An 18,103-nucleotide genomic window follows, 5' to 3' on the forward strand; every position below is an offset into this window, starting at 1 on the left:
GAAGCCATGGCTCTCTGACTTTAAAGAGAGCACATTTTAATTGACAGCTGAGAGGTGCCATTTGGGGCACTTGGCTGCTGCAAATTCATCTGCAGTCAACTTACTAGTAGGAATTAACTCTCCTAAGAGGATGATGATGAGATGAGACAGTGTAGTGGATTCATTGAAGGACTGAAAAAGTTTCTAATGTCTGTTCAAACTCGTGTCATTTGAGGTACAACAAACAACAATTCCATTTCCTAGGTTATTTAGCCAGAGGAAAGTGGCTAAGAGTAGTTAAATAATGAAAGCATCCAACCTCATATTATCCACCAGAACGTGCATTTGTCTGTTCATCCAGTAGTGGATCTCCAGATTACATGGAAAGAAGGAAAGAGTATAAATTTATTTTTTTTATCAGGTTCCTCCCACTGTGTCACAATTCCCTTCCTTTCATTAAAGATAGATGAAAAAAGTTTAAGTTGACCCTGAAAGAAAATACTGTCTTTAGGTGGTTTAGAAACTTCTTGACAATTAGAGTGGCAGGAAATATGACACAACTTGACTGGGTAAAGCAAAAAGGCTGCAGGGAAAAACCTGCCTGGGAATGGTCATAAGCTCTATAAGTACTACACTTATGACATTTAACGAATGCTCTAACACAAGAAACTTTAATTTGAAGATAATGGACTTTATTCTTATGCAATAGCCTTTTTGTTAAAGGAGTAGCCACCAATTAATGCACATTTAAGGTTAGTTATTCCTTTCACTGATGTATCAGTATGTATTAGCAAAAAAAAAAAAAAAATCACTAAGGTTTTCATTTTGGGAGAAGTGAGATGGTGGGGTTGTTCCTCATTTTCTTAAGTGGAGTCTAGTAAGTGATCTGAGCCATTGTTCAAAAGCAAAATTGATGTGTATGGTAGGTAGCAAAACCATTGTCTGTAACGATTTTGAACTGATTAGCTGTTGTTTCCATATGATTGACCTTTTTTTTTCCTGAGTAAAATGAGATATAAGAGCTATTCTAAAGTATCAGTTGAAACAAATGCTTTAAAGATGGCTACTTGTTCTTAATTAACTTCCCATGTCTTTGTAGGAAGTACAGGTTTTATTTTTGTGAGATTGTGTTGTTGATAATTTTCTTCCTGACCTAATTATTTCTGTCTGATTATTTTGGATGAAACAGTTTTTTCTGGCTTTCAGTTATGAGAGAGATTGTCCTTCTTGAGAAATAAAACTGAGTTCTAGTTCTGTTTTCTCCTTCTTTTTAGAGCAGACTACTGACCGGTTAACAAATTTGACAAATTTGACAAATTAAAAAATTCAACAAATTAACTTTGGCCGGCCTATCTCTGGAAAATGCTGTAAAATGAGTGAAGTTAATGAACAGTGGTTGTGAAAGCATCGTTATTTTATGTCCGGTGCCATAACGTCACACATACAATAGCATAAGCACATAGCCGTGGAAGTGACTAATTTTTCTCATCTGTTCACTGGTGAAGCTTGCTTTACCTACTAAATGATGTTTGGAAGGAGGACGATAGGGAGAGGGAAAGAAAAGATGTAGTCAAGCAAATCGGGTAAATACTGCTCAATTTGTTGTTGCTGATAGTCAGCGTTGCGGGCTCTTTGGAGACTGCTTGGCAGAGCAGCACCTGGTTTGGTGCTCAGCTGGACTAGGAAGAACAGGATACTACTTTTTTTTAATAGCGTAGCCTGTTAATTTAACCTTATAAATATTCAGGCTCTTGAGATTATTTTCTTCACTTGTCAGATGCAGAAGTTTTTTGTGTAAGAAAACTCCATAGAGGTTGATTTCTTCTAGTGCGATTTCTGTCCGTCCATAACACCAGCAATTAAGCAGTCTCCTTTTTTTTGGAAGGGGTGTGTGTGCGTGCTTTAATGTTCAGAAAGTGTTCATGTGTAACTTCTTAGCTCGGGAATTCCCAGGTAGTTTTCTACTCGCGTGATACCCAGGCCCAGGTCTCCTCTGTAGCTTCAGAAGTCGGGCAGGACTGAGTGCATTAGTTTGGCATTGCTGTGGGCGATTCCCGGTTTATTTAATGAAGCACAGCTTGCTCATCTGCCTGGTTTTTGCTCTTAGTCCATGGGAGTTTCCTCTGAAATTTCATTCTTTACCCTTGCCCAGGAGACTTAGGCATAAGTCCACAAAATAAGTTCCAGTGAAATCTGGTTATCTGCCTGCATGAGTGCAACTTGCAAAACCTTTGCTGGCCTAGAACGGGACTTGGGTAGAATCATAGAATCATAGAATTGTCAAGGTTGGAAAAGACCCTTGGGATCATCGAGTCCAACCATCTACCCTACTCTACAAAGATCTCCCCTACACCATATCCCCCAACACCACATCTAAACGTCTCTTAAACACATCCAGGGATGGTGACTCAACCACCTCCCTGGGCAGTCTATTCCAATGCCTGACCACTCTTTCTGTGAAACATTCTTTCCTAATATTCAGTCTGAATCTACCCTGTTGGAGCTTGAAGCCATTCCCTCTTGTTCTGTCATTAATTACCTGTGAGAAGAGACCAGCACCAACCTCTCTACAGTGTCCTTTCAAATAGTTGTAGAGAGTGATGAGGTCTCCTCTCAGCCTCCTCCTCCTCAAACTATACAGTCCCAGCTCCTTCAACCGCTCTTCATATGATTTGTTTGCTGGGTAGTATTGAGACATACAAATGCAAGGGTACAAGTCACAAAACCTTTGCCAGGTCTCCTACGTAATTTTAAAGGTAAAGATTTACTGTCCCATGTGCTTAAATTTCTGCTCCTGCCTGGGTGTAAAACGGCTTTCCTCTTGCCAGGTCTTTGCTCAGTTTAACGCTTTTCTCATCCTTAAATCCACTGATGAGGTGTCTTAAGTTCCCTGAAAAGCCTGATGTGTTGTAGGGTGCCTCATCAGCCTTGGTGTGAAGATTCTTTTATCTGTCCTGGTAGTGAAATGAGGCTGGTGATTAGGCTGGGCTGAGGAGGACTTGCCCCGCTTCTTGCTGAAGTTGTGCCTCGGTGCAGAATGGAAGGTTTGTCAAGCCTGCAAGATCCAAGGGCCAGAGAACCGAGTTCCGGTCCCCGCTTCTGGGTCAGTTTAAAACATGAAATGGTGTCAAAACAGCTTAAAGCAGTTCACCATCAAACGTATTCCTAACTTCTTTAGGAGCACCACTTTCCCCATGTTGGGCCTTAGAGTCTTTCCTTTAATTCACACTCTTCTAAGAGCTTCTATCTGTCTGTCTTTCTGTCCCGGACAAGCAGCATGATAGACTGGCGCTAATTTGCCAGCTACAGCTTCCAGAACTTTTTAGTTGAATGGTGATAAAATTAACATTTTCCTTGGGTCATCAATGGCATCTTTTGGCATGTTTGGCTAAGACATATTAGTGAATTGGCATCATCAGTGAAGACAGCACAATCTCGGGACTTTGGAGCTTTCTCATTTCAACGATTGGTGTTGACCAACAGAATGTGTGTGTCTGTATAAGCACACACGTGTTTATATACATACACACCACTTTTCAGGATCCTGTGAGGAATTTTGCATCTGTACCGGGCTGCACTTTTAAAATAACATTTTTCTTGAACTTTTTGACTTCAATATTAATTTTCCAAATCAGATTATTACAATTTGAGAGTGAGAAAAACTCTTCTCTTCATGGGTATATACAATTTCTGACATATCTCTCTTTCTTTTAAAGACAGGAAAAAATAACGCCAAAGTAAATTACAGGTCGTAATTTAATTATCGTTGCATAAATAGGAAGGCAGTTTAAAAAAACACACGCCACCCAAACATCTCCAATTCATGTTCTTTATTGAGTTTCTTTATACCCAGTTTTGTTCTGGCACAGATACGTACAACGCAGTTATGAGTCTTCTAAAGAAATAGTGGCACTGTACTTCTGCCATCATTATACTGTATTTGTCCAAGCTATTTTTTTTTACAGATCCTTGTTCCCAACTTTTTTAAAACGAGGAGAATATAAAACTTCCTGGAAAACAAAAAAAAATACTAGAGCTTCTTGGCATGTTGCCCAAATAAAATTTTCTATTTGGAAAAGATTAAAATTTCAGCTACATTTAAAATATGCTTTTGTATTTTACTTTATCCTGTTTAGTAAGTTTATTCACTTGCTCGGGGTATTGAATAGGAGGGAGGGACTTTTAGATCGTTATTTGTTGTCTTACTGTTGGTGATCCATGAACCATGGGGTGAGAAACTCCTCTCATGAATAACTTGAATTATCAGCCTAGATAGCAATACACCTACTTCCTTTAATGTTAGGAAATCACGAAACTATATTTAGAATGAGAACTATCATTTTGGCAATGGTAGCATCGTCCAATTAATATTCTTAAGATTTTTCAAGAGTTGGACATGGCACACAGAATAATTGCTGTACAGCTTCATGTGACATTAAAACACCCCTACTGTACTATTACAGTTTCCTGATTTATATACTAATGTACAAGGAGAGGTTAATTAGTTGTTTTTTTTCAATATAGCGGATAGTCCATCTAATAAACTCTAGTTTTAAATAGTGGCAAAGTTATTCTCCCAAGTGGTTCCTTTCCAAAATGGATGTATGATTTAAACACTGCACAGAACTTGGTTCTGGATGTACAGATTTGTACGCTTTTGTTGGTGGCCTGGAGAAGAGGACTCATCAAGTGCACTCTTACCAAATTTGCAGATGCCACCAAATCACACAGAGCAGTAAATGCGGTGGAGGTCAGGGCTGACATTCAGGGGGACCTGGAGAGGCTGCAGGAACGGGCTCACAGGGACCCTTCCTGAAATTCAGCAAGGACAGAGGCAGAGCCCGGTGCCTGGGAAGGAAGAGCCCCTCGCAGCGCTGCCGGCTGCGGAATGCGGGGCTGGGGGGTGGCTCTGCTGAAAGGGACCCAGAGCACAGCGAGAACAAGAGCCATCAGCGTGCCCTGGCAGCAGAGAAAGACAACAGCCTCGTGGGCTGTGTGAACAGGAGCGTGGTCACTAGGTCAACAGAAGCTGCTATTCTTTCCTACTCGGCCAACCACATCTAGCTGCTGCATCCAGTTTTGGGACCTCTGCATGGGAAAGACATTGGCCAAGCGCAGCAGGTCCAGCAAAGGCCACCACAATGGTTGGGGGCTGGAGCACTCACCCTCTGAGGAGAGGCTGAAGCAGCAGGGCTTGGCCACCCTGAAGAAGAGCACGCTGCCAGGGGACCTCACAACAGACCCTCGGCATCTACAGGGAGGTCATAAGAATATGGGTCCAGGCTCTTCACAGTCATACATGGTGGGAGATTGAGAGAAAACGGGCACATATTGAATGAGAGGTGTGGGCTGGGCATAATACGATTTTCACCCCAAAGACAGTCCAGCAGTGACACAGGTTGCCCACAGAGGATGTGGATTCTCAGTCCTTGGAGTGTTTCAAGACCCACTGGATAAGGTCCTGAGCAACCTGCTCTGACCCCATAGGTGGTCCTGCTTTTAGCAGGAGGTACGACTAGAAACCTCTTGAGGTCCCTCCCAAACTGCATTTTCCTGTCCTATAAGATCCAGTAGGACAGTTAGATGGCAGAGTTATAATAGCAGACTACTCATATCAGGAAAGTATCCTGTAATAGTTTCTATAGGTGTTTTTTGCTTGCTTTTTATGAAGTCCACTTGTGGCCTTAGCTGAACTTAGAAGCATGGTTAAAATAATCTTGAATGTTTGGAGACCTGCACAAAACAAAATACTGTTATTTTAATACCGCTCTGTGGTGGTGTCCTGGAGCCAATGCTCCAAAGGACTCAGAGTCCAGTCTTGGTGTCACTGGTCAGGTCACTCTTTTGTTCTTAATACCAGGTGGTGGGAAGCTGCCTAATCTCCACTGTGCTGAGAGCAAAGAGATTCTGCCTTGTAAAACTGCCAGTGGCCCAAACAGCCAGAAATATCTCCTCAAATCATGAGCACCTAGTTAGCAGGTTCAGCAGCTGGCCAGCCCATAATTGTTTAGTGCTTTCCTTGCCAGTGTCAGTGGGAATTACTGCAGTAGGAACTGCTGTAGGGGACAAATTGATCAGCTAAGAGAGGCTTAAAGATCTGAGTGCTGAGGTTACTGACAGCAGTTCAGGTTTCCCAAATTAAGCAGAGGGCTACAAGATTCCCAGTTAGGTTTTCTTTACTTGCAGCTGGGGAAGAAGCAGTGGGATTCCCCTTTGAGGGGAAAAAAAAAAAAAAAAAAGTCCTTTGCAAGCTCTTATTTGTTATGTTTCTCCTGATCTCAGCGTATTATTTAACCACCAGCCGACATCGCGCTCAACAGCGTGTAGATACCATTTCTTCAGGGGCTTTAAATACCTGGGAGAGCAAGCTGGAAGCCAGGTGCTGTGCCTCAGAGCAACATCTGCAACTTGCTTACATGCTCGGTTAGCGTCTCCATATGCTGATAGCACACAGTTAAATATTTCAGTCTTTGGTGAGTCAGCTTCGGTCTTTTCCACCACCTCCCTCATTAAGAATACAGTCCTGCCGGTGTTTCCGGGGCTCCTGCCTTCCCGCCAAGCCGTCTTCTCCGTAACAGTGAAAATGCCCTCGCCATCCGTCTTTTTTTCGGCGCAGCCACTCTACCTCCAGTCTTCAATAATTCATCAGCTTGCAGGAGGTGCACCGAAATGATTTTAGCTACTTCCAACTTTTTTGGACAGAAGGATAATAAAAATGATTTCACAGTAACTAAAGGAAGTCAGTTCATTGGTGAAAGCACTTAAATATAACTTATTAGCTATTCAGGAGGAAGGTTTCAGTAAAGGTACAATGCATTTATGTATTAAAGTGCAGCTCAGCTCCTGAAAAATGACTATGTAAATAAGCACTTGTCACATCTTATTTTTGTTGATTTTTTTTTTCTTCTAAATTTGTTTTCTGCTGTTAACTATATCACTGTCATGATTTTAACCGTGAAGTAGTGGGTTCCTAGTTCTAGCAGAGTTAATTGCCAGTGAGTTACACTTGTGTGTTGCCACTGATGAGGCAGTGTTACAGGCATTCCTTCAAGACAGAAGACACAAGTCGGTGGCACCCATGACACAATCTGACCTCAGGAACTTTTTGAGTGGGATGTTTGAGATTAAAAGATCAGGCTGTGGTCCAGTTTTGTAAGTAAGTCTTGGGAAAAAATTGTTAACTGAGAATACCGAGATAAATCCACAAAATGTCTTAAACTCTTAATTTCCACTGGACTTAATAGTGTAGGTGCCAGCATGTCTGGTAGCACATCCAGAATCACTTTGGCTCCAACAGCATTCGCGGCTCATCTAATTTCCTAGTTTCTGGATGACTGTTGGGCATGGGGGCAGTTAGCGCTAATCGACATAATTCTACCAATGTGCAGAGGCAAAACGTAGCTTTGAAGAACCAGAGGTTAAATCAAGCAAAAATATAGCTGCAGTACTTTTCAAAACTGAGGTGAAGCAGCAGCTGTGGAAGGGTTTCTGGAGTACAAATCTGACTGCAGGCATCGGAATTCAAGTTACTCAAATGTTTGGCTTCTTTTATCTATTTTGGATCTGACTGTTAGCGCCTTGGTACTTGTATACAAAGAATACTTGATAGCGCAATCACAAAAGCAATAAACAGCCTTACAAAGGCATAGATCTAAGGTGACTCCTTCAAGTGGAATCTTACTTTAAGCACGATTTCAATGTCACGTATCATAATTGCATCTAATATTAGAGACTGACTTACTGCAACACAATGTCAATGACAATATAAAGGCAATCACGAACAGAGAAGATAGCTTAAGAATGTTTGGGGGATGGAAGGAAGGATTACACTATAACGAAGACCTCTGTAGACTACCAACCTTTTTCAGCAACATTCAGAGGGATTCTTTTTTTTCCCCTAAGCTTCTGGACACTTTATCCCTGTTTCCATTTTGATACTGGAATCTGGCTGGAATCTCTAAATGTGATTTATTTTAGTTTTTTTTTTTTTTCCCCCTTCCTCACACTTGTGAATCTGTCTACTGCTAAACACCGAGAATGCATATTTAAAGCTGGTTAGCAAGTTGATTAGATTACCAGCTGCTGAGAATTAAATAGGAAAGGGTTTTTCTTCTTCCCCTCAGCAACACCCCCCCCCACCACCCCAGCCTCCAGGCCAAAGGGATTTGGCTTAAAAGGTGTGAAGCTTTTGGCACTATCAGAGCCTGAAGGCAGAATGAAAATATCAGACCTCTTCCCAGATGACTAGGAATCTCTATCAGATTTTCTGTGGGTGCAAGTTGCAGCAGCATGACCTGCTTATTCCAACATAATAGCATGCAGCTACCAAAGGCCCCCTTGGCTTTCACGTGGTTCCCCTTGCATTAGCGCTTGGGATGGGGCTGTAATTTCAGTGAACCATGTAACTACATGGTCTCTGGCTTGCACTGATGTGAATGCATAGGGGCACACACAGGTGCCGGAAAGGAGCTGCCTTTGGCAGTGGCACGTCTTAGATCTGCTTATGCCGATGACAAACTGGCGTCCTCCACGTGCTTCAGATTCGGCTGGTATATAATCTCCCCCCTACGTCAACTCCTTCCGCCAGAGCAATGGATGGTTGCCTATTTATGCTCAGCTGAAATTTTGAAGTGACAAAACTAGAGGGAGCATCTTATGAAAGCCACCTAAGCAACACAAATGAAGAACTTCTACAGAAGTTCATGCGTCAGCAGAAGTGCAGAAGTGCGAACAGCATGAGGGGTCAGACTCTGAAAAAAAGGCTTGCTTTGGCTTTTTCTACTCATTCAAACAGCTTCCCCCCAAAAAAACAAGCCAAAGCAAAACAAAACCAAACCAAACCCAACCCAGAGGTCCAGACAGCATCAGTTGTACTCTAGTCTCAGTGGTTTGTAAGGAAAGCCAGGTTGCTGGAGCTGAAGCTGAGGAAAGCTTTAAATGTGACCCTACTGGAGTCTAACGATGCCTGAATTGTCAGGATCTCCTACAACAGATATGAATTCCCTTTTTGTTTCAGTGGGCTGCAATTCTAATAAAGCTTTGAATGTCAGCAGTGATAACTATTCCTAATTAGTCCTTCCACTTCTGGGAGGAAGGAAGGAAGGAATCCATAATACGAAACGAATTCTAATGAGGGACGAAACTCTCCTCCTAAGAAAAAGTGCTCCGAGAGCTGCAGAGACTTGCCCCACTGGGACCTGGCTGACACTTTAGCTTAACACTCGAGAGTTTAAGTGACCCTACAGAATATAAATTAGCTTATGCTACTTCAGCGTTAGCTGCTGAGCAGCTAGTGCTTGGGAAAGTTGACCTGTTTATTCAGGTTGACTTGAAGCTTAGCTGAAAAAGCACCCGGGTTTTGTTGGATTCAGACTGGAGGTTGGGAGAGCACGTAATTTGGTACTATATAGTTAAAAGTCTTATTTCAAAAGCCTGTTTCATGGAGGACAAGGAAACAGAAAAAGCAGAGTCCTAAGGTGTCCTTGCTGCCTGGTGAGCTTGTGGTTTTAGGATGTCCCTGAGTGAGGATGCTGAACTTGTAAGCAAATGACTGTACAGCCCTGAAAATAAATCTACTGATACAAGCTGATGTTACCAATTGCCCTTAATATGCAAGTGTAGTCTTCTGAAGCCCAATTTAAAAGTTGAAAACACAATTACTCGAAAGCTCTTAATGATGCCAATGTCTAGCCCATGTGATTCTGGACCAAAGAAGAAAAAAGCCATAGGAAGTGAGCACTTACAAAAGGGCTGAAGCGAAAGACAAGACCATTAGTTTACAATATTTCCCAAAATTCAGTGAAAAGTGTGCTTTCAAATTTTTGAATGACTCAGTGTTCCATAAAAATAGGGAGGGGAAAATGATTTCACAAAGGACAAAGGCACCATTTCAATTAAAGAACTCATCCACGCTTGGAAAAGCCACCCTCTGATTCACATTTTCCTCTACTTTATCAATCCAGCAAAGGTGGGTAATGATTCTGATGGCAAGTATCTAGTTTTACTTTAGTCAGTAAAGATAAACTGAAGAATGCAATTTTTTCCCCATCAACCTTTGTGTCTGCTTTTGTATCCCTGGTTGCACTTGTGAAAACGCATTGAACGGGCCTAAACGCTTTTCGTCTCTGATACCTGGTAGCCTACAGCTATAGTGCTGCGGCCTAGTAGAAAAAAGGCTGCCTTGCTTTTGCTGCTTTATGAAATACTCCGCTTTTATTTTTAGTTTTTCTGCAACCAGCAAATTGCTAATGCCTCTGACTGGCAGGCGGCATTGCCTGATCCTCATTGCTGCGGTTCTGCTCCCAATGCCCAGGGCTGGGGAGAATTTTTAACAGCATGAAAGACAGGCCGAATAGGACTAGGCGGTAGACTTGGGGTTGGATTTTTTTTTTTTTTTCCTGAGGACTTTGTTTCAGTTTCTTTCATGTCATATATTATTTCTAGGCTTGCGAGGGAGGCAAAAATAAGTGTTTGTTGTTCTTTCGATTTTTTTCTTTTTTAAAGAGAAATTCTCCCTTCAAAAGGGATCGACATGGTAAACTTTGCTTCCAAGGGGGATGTCTCTTCAATTTTTTTTTCGTCGTCAGCCTGCTGGGTGCCTTTGTGGAGGTTCAGAAAACTTCTGTTTCCAGTTAAGCAGTGTGGCAACATCTACATCTATCTGGAAATTCTAATAACCCACTCCAAGTTACAGAAGGCAAGCCACACAAAAACTATCTGGGAGTGAAAGCTGTGGTGTCTCCTGGCGTCATCTGAATGTGAATAATGAAAACCAGCAACCATTACTCTTGACTGTATAAAAAGTGTGCATGAGCAGGTAAGCACTTTAAACAAGAAATGTAGCGCCAAAGTCATCTCTGCTATAATGTCCTCAAATTCACTGGATTAATTTGCTTCATGATGTTTGAAGACCGGAGGAAAAAATGAGTTAAAGCTTTCTGCCAGAAATTCCTATCAGCATTGAAGAGGTGAATGAAAGCTACTAAACATAAATTAGAAAAAAAACAACACACCTCCTCTTACCTGCTCAAAGGTTTAAATGGATGTTTTTAATCCATTTTTCCTCTCTGTGCAGTGCCTTTGCTCAGTGAAAATGTTACTAGCACAAACAGTTTGAACAAATGAACTTTGTAGCCAGGCACAAGTGTTAAGAGGAAACACATTTTTTTATTCCTAAGTGAACTTACTGTGATTAAACTCGGCTCAACTATTCTGCAGTAGCTACTTGTGCAACTATGGGGTACAAAGAAATTTTAGTGAAATAAGTAGAAGAAAGGAAATTGCAGTCTGCTTGTAGATAATTTTTGAGAGCAAAAATAGAAACTAATTTGTACGCTTGAATTATTCACTGTGAGTTACTCACTTAGATTTGGCCCACTGTAATGAGTTAAGATGAAGAACTGATATACTGTTATAAAACATGCACTCTCATTTGAAACCTATTTCAATCAGAATGGAAGTTTTTTGGATTTTTCTAAACATGTCAATTATGAAATCTGTGGCCAGTTGTCTGATGCTAAGAGAGAGACGGGAAACCTTGATGATTAAGCTATTTGTGAGTACAGTACAATAAATTATTCAGCAAAACTGTTGCAACATCTATAAAGGCAACAAGCCTTAGTTTCTGGCCTGATGCTGTGATAAAGAAAGTGCAATCTTCTGTATTGTCCATCTCCCACAGATTCCTTTTTCATTACCATAATTGAAAAAATTACGAGGAATTGTTTCAGTATTGTCTTTCAGGGATTGGGCTTTACCAATCTGCTGAATAATTTCCACTGAAGTGAGTGGTTTCTCTAAATACTTTTGACCTTTAAGGTGAAATAACTCCATGCATAATCTTCAATACAAATGTTTATAGTTGCTAAACAATTTTCCAATGCAGCTGGCCATTTTTATATCTTGAAAAACTAGTAATGATACAAACGGTTGATTATGGTTTACAATGGCAATAAACCTCTCAGTATTGGTTGTTACCAAAATAAACTGCCATTCTGTTAAATGTTAAATAACAAGTCATAAACTGCTGAAAACAACCAATTTCTTGTGGATTATTGCCTGAATAAATTTTAGCAGGAAGTGCAGATCATGAAGTGTTGAGCAGCAGATCAGGCCTAATGACATTTTATATATTAAAAAAAAATCTGAAGGATCTCCAGAATATGAGGCAAACGGTAACATACATTAAACAACAAAAAATTAAATTGCCTGATACTTTATTTTTTTACAAGACTATTGTTAACTTCAGACACAAGCTATTGCTCTTTTCCATTGTTTCTTCAGGCGTTGAAAAACCCTATCAATGCCGGCACATTGAGCACACCACGAAGGCAGAAGAGGAGCCTGTTTAGATACAAAGCATCTGTATGAGAATCTGCACAGAAACAGGCGGGTTAGTATCTGTGTTGGAATAATTACTATTGCTAATCTCAAAAGCAAAAATACCGTCAAGCATTCATAGCACAGGCGCCATCTTCCCAACAGTGAGTGACAGAAGACGTCTTCACCATAGCAACGAGTGTTATCTCCCAAGAATAACATTAACCTCCCTTGTTACTAGTTTTAAATCCTTGAGTATAAACAGCAGTTGCAATGCGTGTGTGCCTTGATTGTGCATTTTCATTACTTTATACATACCGAGCGTGTATTAGCTAAAGTAAGACAGAAAAAGAAAGACATCACAAGAAGAGGAAGCAATTAAAGGGCTGGAAATACAACCATTAATAATCCAGACCTGGAATCATGATCAGGGAGAGGTCTCCTGTTCATGCTCGTGAAAATCGGACCCCTCCACAGAGAAGCCTGGCAGAGAGTGCTCTTCAACAGCAGCATCCTCCCCCTTGATCCTCAGGTTGATTTTGAACGTTGGAGTGCGGTGGGAAAAGGGAACAAAAGGAGAAAGGGAGAAAAGGTTATTTCTAGTTCTCTCCCTTCTGCATCTCCCTCCTCACACACGCTTTCCTCGGGCAGGGCTGAAATCCAGGAAACTCGAACCAAATATTTTAGCTCTTTTAAATTGCTGCATTATGCATTTTTTTTCAGAATGTCACCAAAGCTTTTTCAAGTAAAGCAGATGAAATTCCCCTCATAATAGCCCTGTAGGATATGGTGATATTCTGGGAGTGCCATAAAGATGCCATTAAGAGACATTTCATTTTGGCCTCCGGAGGATCTACGCTTATCTATTTTGACTTAAACTCTTTCTTCCATCTCTGCAAGAGAGGAACATGACACAGGAGTTGCACAAAATGAACTCAGATCAGGGAAGACAGATTGTAAATCGAGACTTGCTAGAGCTAAATCATTTTCTCTCTCTTGATCTCTTATCTGATAACTTTTATCCAAAGGGGTATTAAGGAAGTTAATTGCAACTGCTCAGATGAGTCTTTAGGAAATATCATTCTTCAGAGCCCTCTTTCCTCTGCTCCCCAAACCTTATGCTGCAGTTTTTACAAGGCTTCAGGTATGAAATGGTTATCTTGTGAATTTTATCCTTTCCTACAGAACTGTTCAGATGAAGAAGAAAACTGTAGCTTTTCATTTGCAAGATTTAAGAATCCAGAGAAGCAAAGCATGCAGGGAAAAGGAAGTGGCTTTCTGAATTCAAACACTCGCTGTACTTGGCAAGCTAAAGACAAAGGTAAAAAAGTACGTTTTATGTTCAGAGACTGAAGTACTATAGACAGTCTCAGATTAGAAACAGGCTAAAATTAGCATTGTAAACTTCTAATTACCTTCGATATTGCGGCTTCTTGATATGCTATCTTGCAAAGATAGTGGAGTTGTGAGTACGTGTGAAGACAGCTTTAGGCACATAAGGAGTTGGTATTGATAAAGACTGTGGGACACCTAGTTACTTTCTGGAAATAGGTATCATAAAACTCTTGGTGGCAAAATATTGCAACTTACCCTTTGTCAGTACGCATTTTAATATTCTCAAATCACCAAACTAACAGCAGCGCCTGTTGTCACTTAACTGAAAGAGCACAGACATCAGCTGATGTGAGAATGGGTGAAGGAAGACAAAAATGTAATCGATAGCTGTTGGGAAAGATCAGGTTATATCACACTCAAAAGGAGAGCTCTTCCCTCCCAGATAAGATGGATAGGTAGGAAGGACATTGTAGTCTGTGCAATACATAGAAAATCCCACAAGGCTACCGCTGGTTTAAAGGTGAGTGCAGGTCTGTACCTGCAATATGGACACGTTGAATGGCATTGAGACAAGCCGAGCTCAGATCCTAGAAACCTCGGCTCTGCCACCTTTCTGCTCTGCAACAGGCACAAGGAGGCTGCACACGTTCAGTTTCCAGCACTGAAGGTCTCTGGTGCTGGAGATACTGCATCCAGGTGCAACCAGAATCACCTACACCTGGCAGAGCTTCATAGGCCAGTACCAGCTCGACAGTGAAAAGAGCAATGGGTGGCCTCTAACATTTCCCTCTTTCTCCCACGAATGACCTTGCATCTGCTGTCATGCTGCCCCCTCTGCAAGAGATTTGAGACCTCCTTTCTGCTCTTTCTCCTGTGAGGGTAGGGAAAATCCTGTAGAAAATCCAGCTACAGGGCTGTAGGTTCCTGGCCAAATTCTGAGTACAGATTCGGTGCTTTGTGATACCAAGGGTCTTCACTGCTGGATGTGCTCTGAGGATGCCTAGTGGATTCGGTGCTGCACAAAATGTTTTGGCAGGTTGTGGGTGTCTTTCAATGCAAAATGGGAAGTGTCCCCTTGATCTTTTTGTGTTTAGCTCAAGGGGACTCCAGCCCAGCTTTTGCATGTCTTTGAAATGTGCCACATAATATGTCCCATGTCAAGGAAAGAGATGGGAAGTCTTGAGTTTTGTTCTCTGTTCCAAAGATCGTTTGCTTAAAACACAGCGATGACGCTTGAAATCAGAACAGGAAACTCAGCTTCCACCACTCGAGGAAAGACCTGCTTCTCTTGTTCTCATTTGTTATCTGCACAACGCACTGGCATCTCTCTGCTTTGCGTGGACCTACTGGGAAGCTCTGTTTGACCCATCATGTGTGATGGGGATTTCCATGTAGGTTGCAGTTCTGCTACACATGGTGTGCATCTGCAAAGTGCTTGATTGTGGCGATGCACAAAGGATTTTGTGAAATTAGCTTTGGTTAACCAGCAATAGCAAACCCTAGCAATATGCGCTGGAGTGGTTGGTGTGCATGCAATGAGGTGGGCTAAATGCAGTTCATAGGAAGCAAGAGGCCCGATCTGCTTTGACACCAATGCACACACAAACAGCTTCTAACATTTTGCACACTTAAAATCAAGCAAATTACCCTCTTGCTAACAGCTTCAGCAGTGGCATCAAAGCTGATTGGATACAGCATCTAAATTTGTGTGTTCACGATCCAAGTGTTCTTATATCTTAATGTGTCAGAGAAATGGATGAGTCTGGATACTGAGCCAGCAGATATGTAAGGATCTCGATTGCTCAGGAATACCTTACAGTTAAGTACGGGGAGGCAAAGGCATTCCTAAAACATTTCTGGTATGTGGCACACAGAGAGGGTAAGAAAATATTCAAAAATACCACTGGATTCAGTGGTCTATTTTTTCCCTTCCTCATCTTTACTCTGTGCACAGTTAGAGGCAATGGTTGCACAAGCAAGCATCAGACCTGATGTAAGGCATGAGAGCTGTGTGTCTGTTCAAACACATCGCATCGATGGAGAGGTGTATTAATTGTGTACATGGGGAAACACTCCCATTGCGTCCACTGATCCCAAGCGGAGCTCTGTAAAAGTCATCATTTTTTCCTAGGTGCTGCTGTAGTTTGTATATTCACTTCCAGTACCCATTTAATTTTTGAACTCTGGTTGTGTCTGGCATAGCTACCGATGAGGCATTAAACAGAGGATTATTTTAACAGCACTGCTGGCATCCACAGTACTTTTGGACAAGAGCATGTAATTGTTTATAAGCCAAGTAAGATGGCTAGTCCACAAAACCAGCAACAGGTAGGGAGGGTGTGTGGGAAGCAGAGGAGGGGGTGTAAAAAGTAATCAGTGTGAAGCAAGAGAGAAAAAAATCTTTTTCTGAAGACACATTTTCTAAAGGAGAAAGAAGCTCATCTAACCTTTCTTACAAAGAGTTTTCCTTTGGGTGTTTTTCTTTTTGCTGAGCATGGCAGAGTAGAGCTTCATTGTGAAATTTAGCAAAAAACCAAGCTTTTATGACAGATAAATGTAATATTTTGTTTGCTCAGTGTCTCAAGAGCTGTTCTAAGGCTAAGGTTAGAGGTCATAAACAAATGCAGGCTCATTTTGATTTGAAAACACTTAATGGCACAAATATTTTATATTTTACACTGACAGTTTCTTCATACAAAGCAATCAGTAGTTTGTGCATATGTTTCTTTACATGCAAGTGCAATCAAGACAAAAAGCAAAAATCAAGTTTTTTTACAGAGTTTTATTGTGCTGCAACACTGGCAGTAGCAAGTGGAAGATGTCTGGGAGGAAAACACTGGATAGCTGTTAACTTGATACCATTTTCTGACCACGATTTTCTTCACACACTTTGAAGCAGCTGGATGTTGTTAAAAGTTGGGGTCCCTGAGCCAACTACATTTCCCCCTATATCTGCAAGTAGACAATAAAAAGCATAGGCTGGGGTATGTTTCCCACCACATGTTAGCATTTTTACTGGCCAGTTTGCATACTTCCTTTAGGGCTCACCACCCTCTATACATGCGAGGATGCTCCATGCTGTCTCAGTGCCATGCCACGCAGTTCGTCCAGTCTTACGTCATCTTCTTACACCCCATCCAAGGTAGCTGAGAACCCTTGGAAACTTGCACATCCACCTAGGGGCTCCTGAATTCATAAACACAGAGAGCTCACAGGGCGCGTCCTGCCCACCCAGTCTCTGATAATGGTTTGTGTGTATCCCACAACTACACACCAGGCAAGGAGGTACCAGGCAGTGGGCTTCCAGTGGGGTCCCAGTAAACAAAGGGCTTTGCTTTGGAAGCCAAACTTTGTATCCCTTTTCTTTTTTTCATCCGTTTGCCCTAACTACAGCTGTTCTCATTATCTTTATGAATGCTGCATCCCCTGGATTTCAGAGTGTGGCTGCGGAAGAGGTCTGACATGTCCTGTGGCACACAGGACAGGAGCAGAAATGTATCCTCAGGACCGTTCCCAAATTATCCTCATTTTGTGAAGCTGTCAGAAACTGCAGTAATGGCCTTGCTGTGGGAAGGGAGTTTTGAATGGCAGTTTGGTTTATGACTCCTAATTTATTTCTCCTTCAGTTGTTGGTCTCATGACTGACTCCTCCTTCCATCTCCCACTCACACTGTGCGGTGTCGTTCTGCAACAGCTTTCCTTACTTTTCGCTCTACGCAGCCTCATAATTTTTACCACTGTGAAATGCTTTGGCATATAGGCAGTGAGGAAAAATCTGTGCCACAAGCCCAATGCCTTGGAAATATTTTGTGCATTCCTCTGCGGAGGATAAAAAGTGGTTTTATGGCGAAAGTATTCAGCAGAAAAAATGTATTGCTGTATGTCACATGAACGCTGTTTGAGAGTTACAGATTCCTGCACAGAACATAGTAAAACATAATGAACAACTCTCCTGCTAGCAACCTACATGAGAAGCCACAGCTCAGCTGCTTTGAGGGTTGAGGCTTGGTAGGAAAGGGAAAGGGAGGAGAGAGGGAGAAAGAGAGGAGCCCTCAGACCCTCCCAAGCAGATGGCATCCCGCCTTTCTCATTCACACGCTCGGACAGTGTGTGACACAGATATCCCTGCAAACCCTGAAACCACGCTTGAGTGAAGCAGCAAGCTGTGATGGAGATGCTCCTGCTTGGCCCTTTCCCAGGCTTTGCTTGGAAGAAGCAGACACACATAACGTTGAGCCAAGGTGGGATGATACTTTTCCTGTGTTCCCTCCACCCACTGCATGGCCTCCCTGATGGGGATGCCACCATGGCCACCCTGGGGTGGGGAAGGAGGGCAGTGTCCCACTTCCCCTCTGGCTGTGACAAGGTCCCCACCTTTCTCTGCACCACACCTGCCCAAATAGCACTTTCCTGAGGAAAAAGAGGTGGTGCGGGCAGTGGAAGTAGCTGTGGGCTGCCTTTGAAGCGTTCT

Source organism: Vanellus vanellus, assembly GCF_965231255.1.
Source record: "Vanellus vanellus genome assembly, chromosome: 1".
In the NCBI taxonomy this organism is placed as follows: domain Eukaryota; kingdom Metazoa; phylum Chordata; class Aves; order Charadriiformes; family Charadriidae; genus Vanellus; species Vanellus vanellus.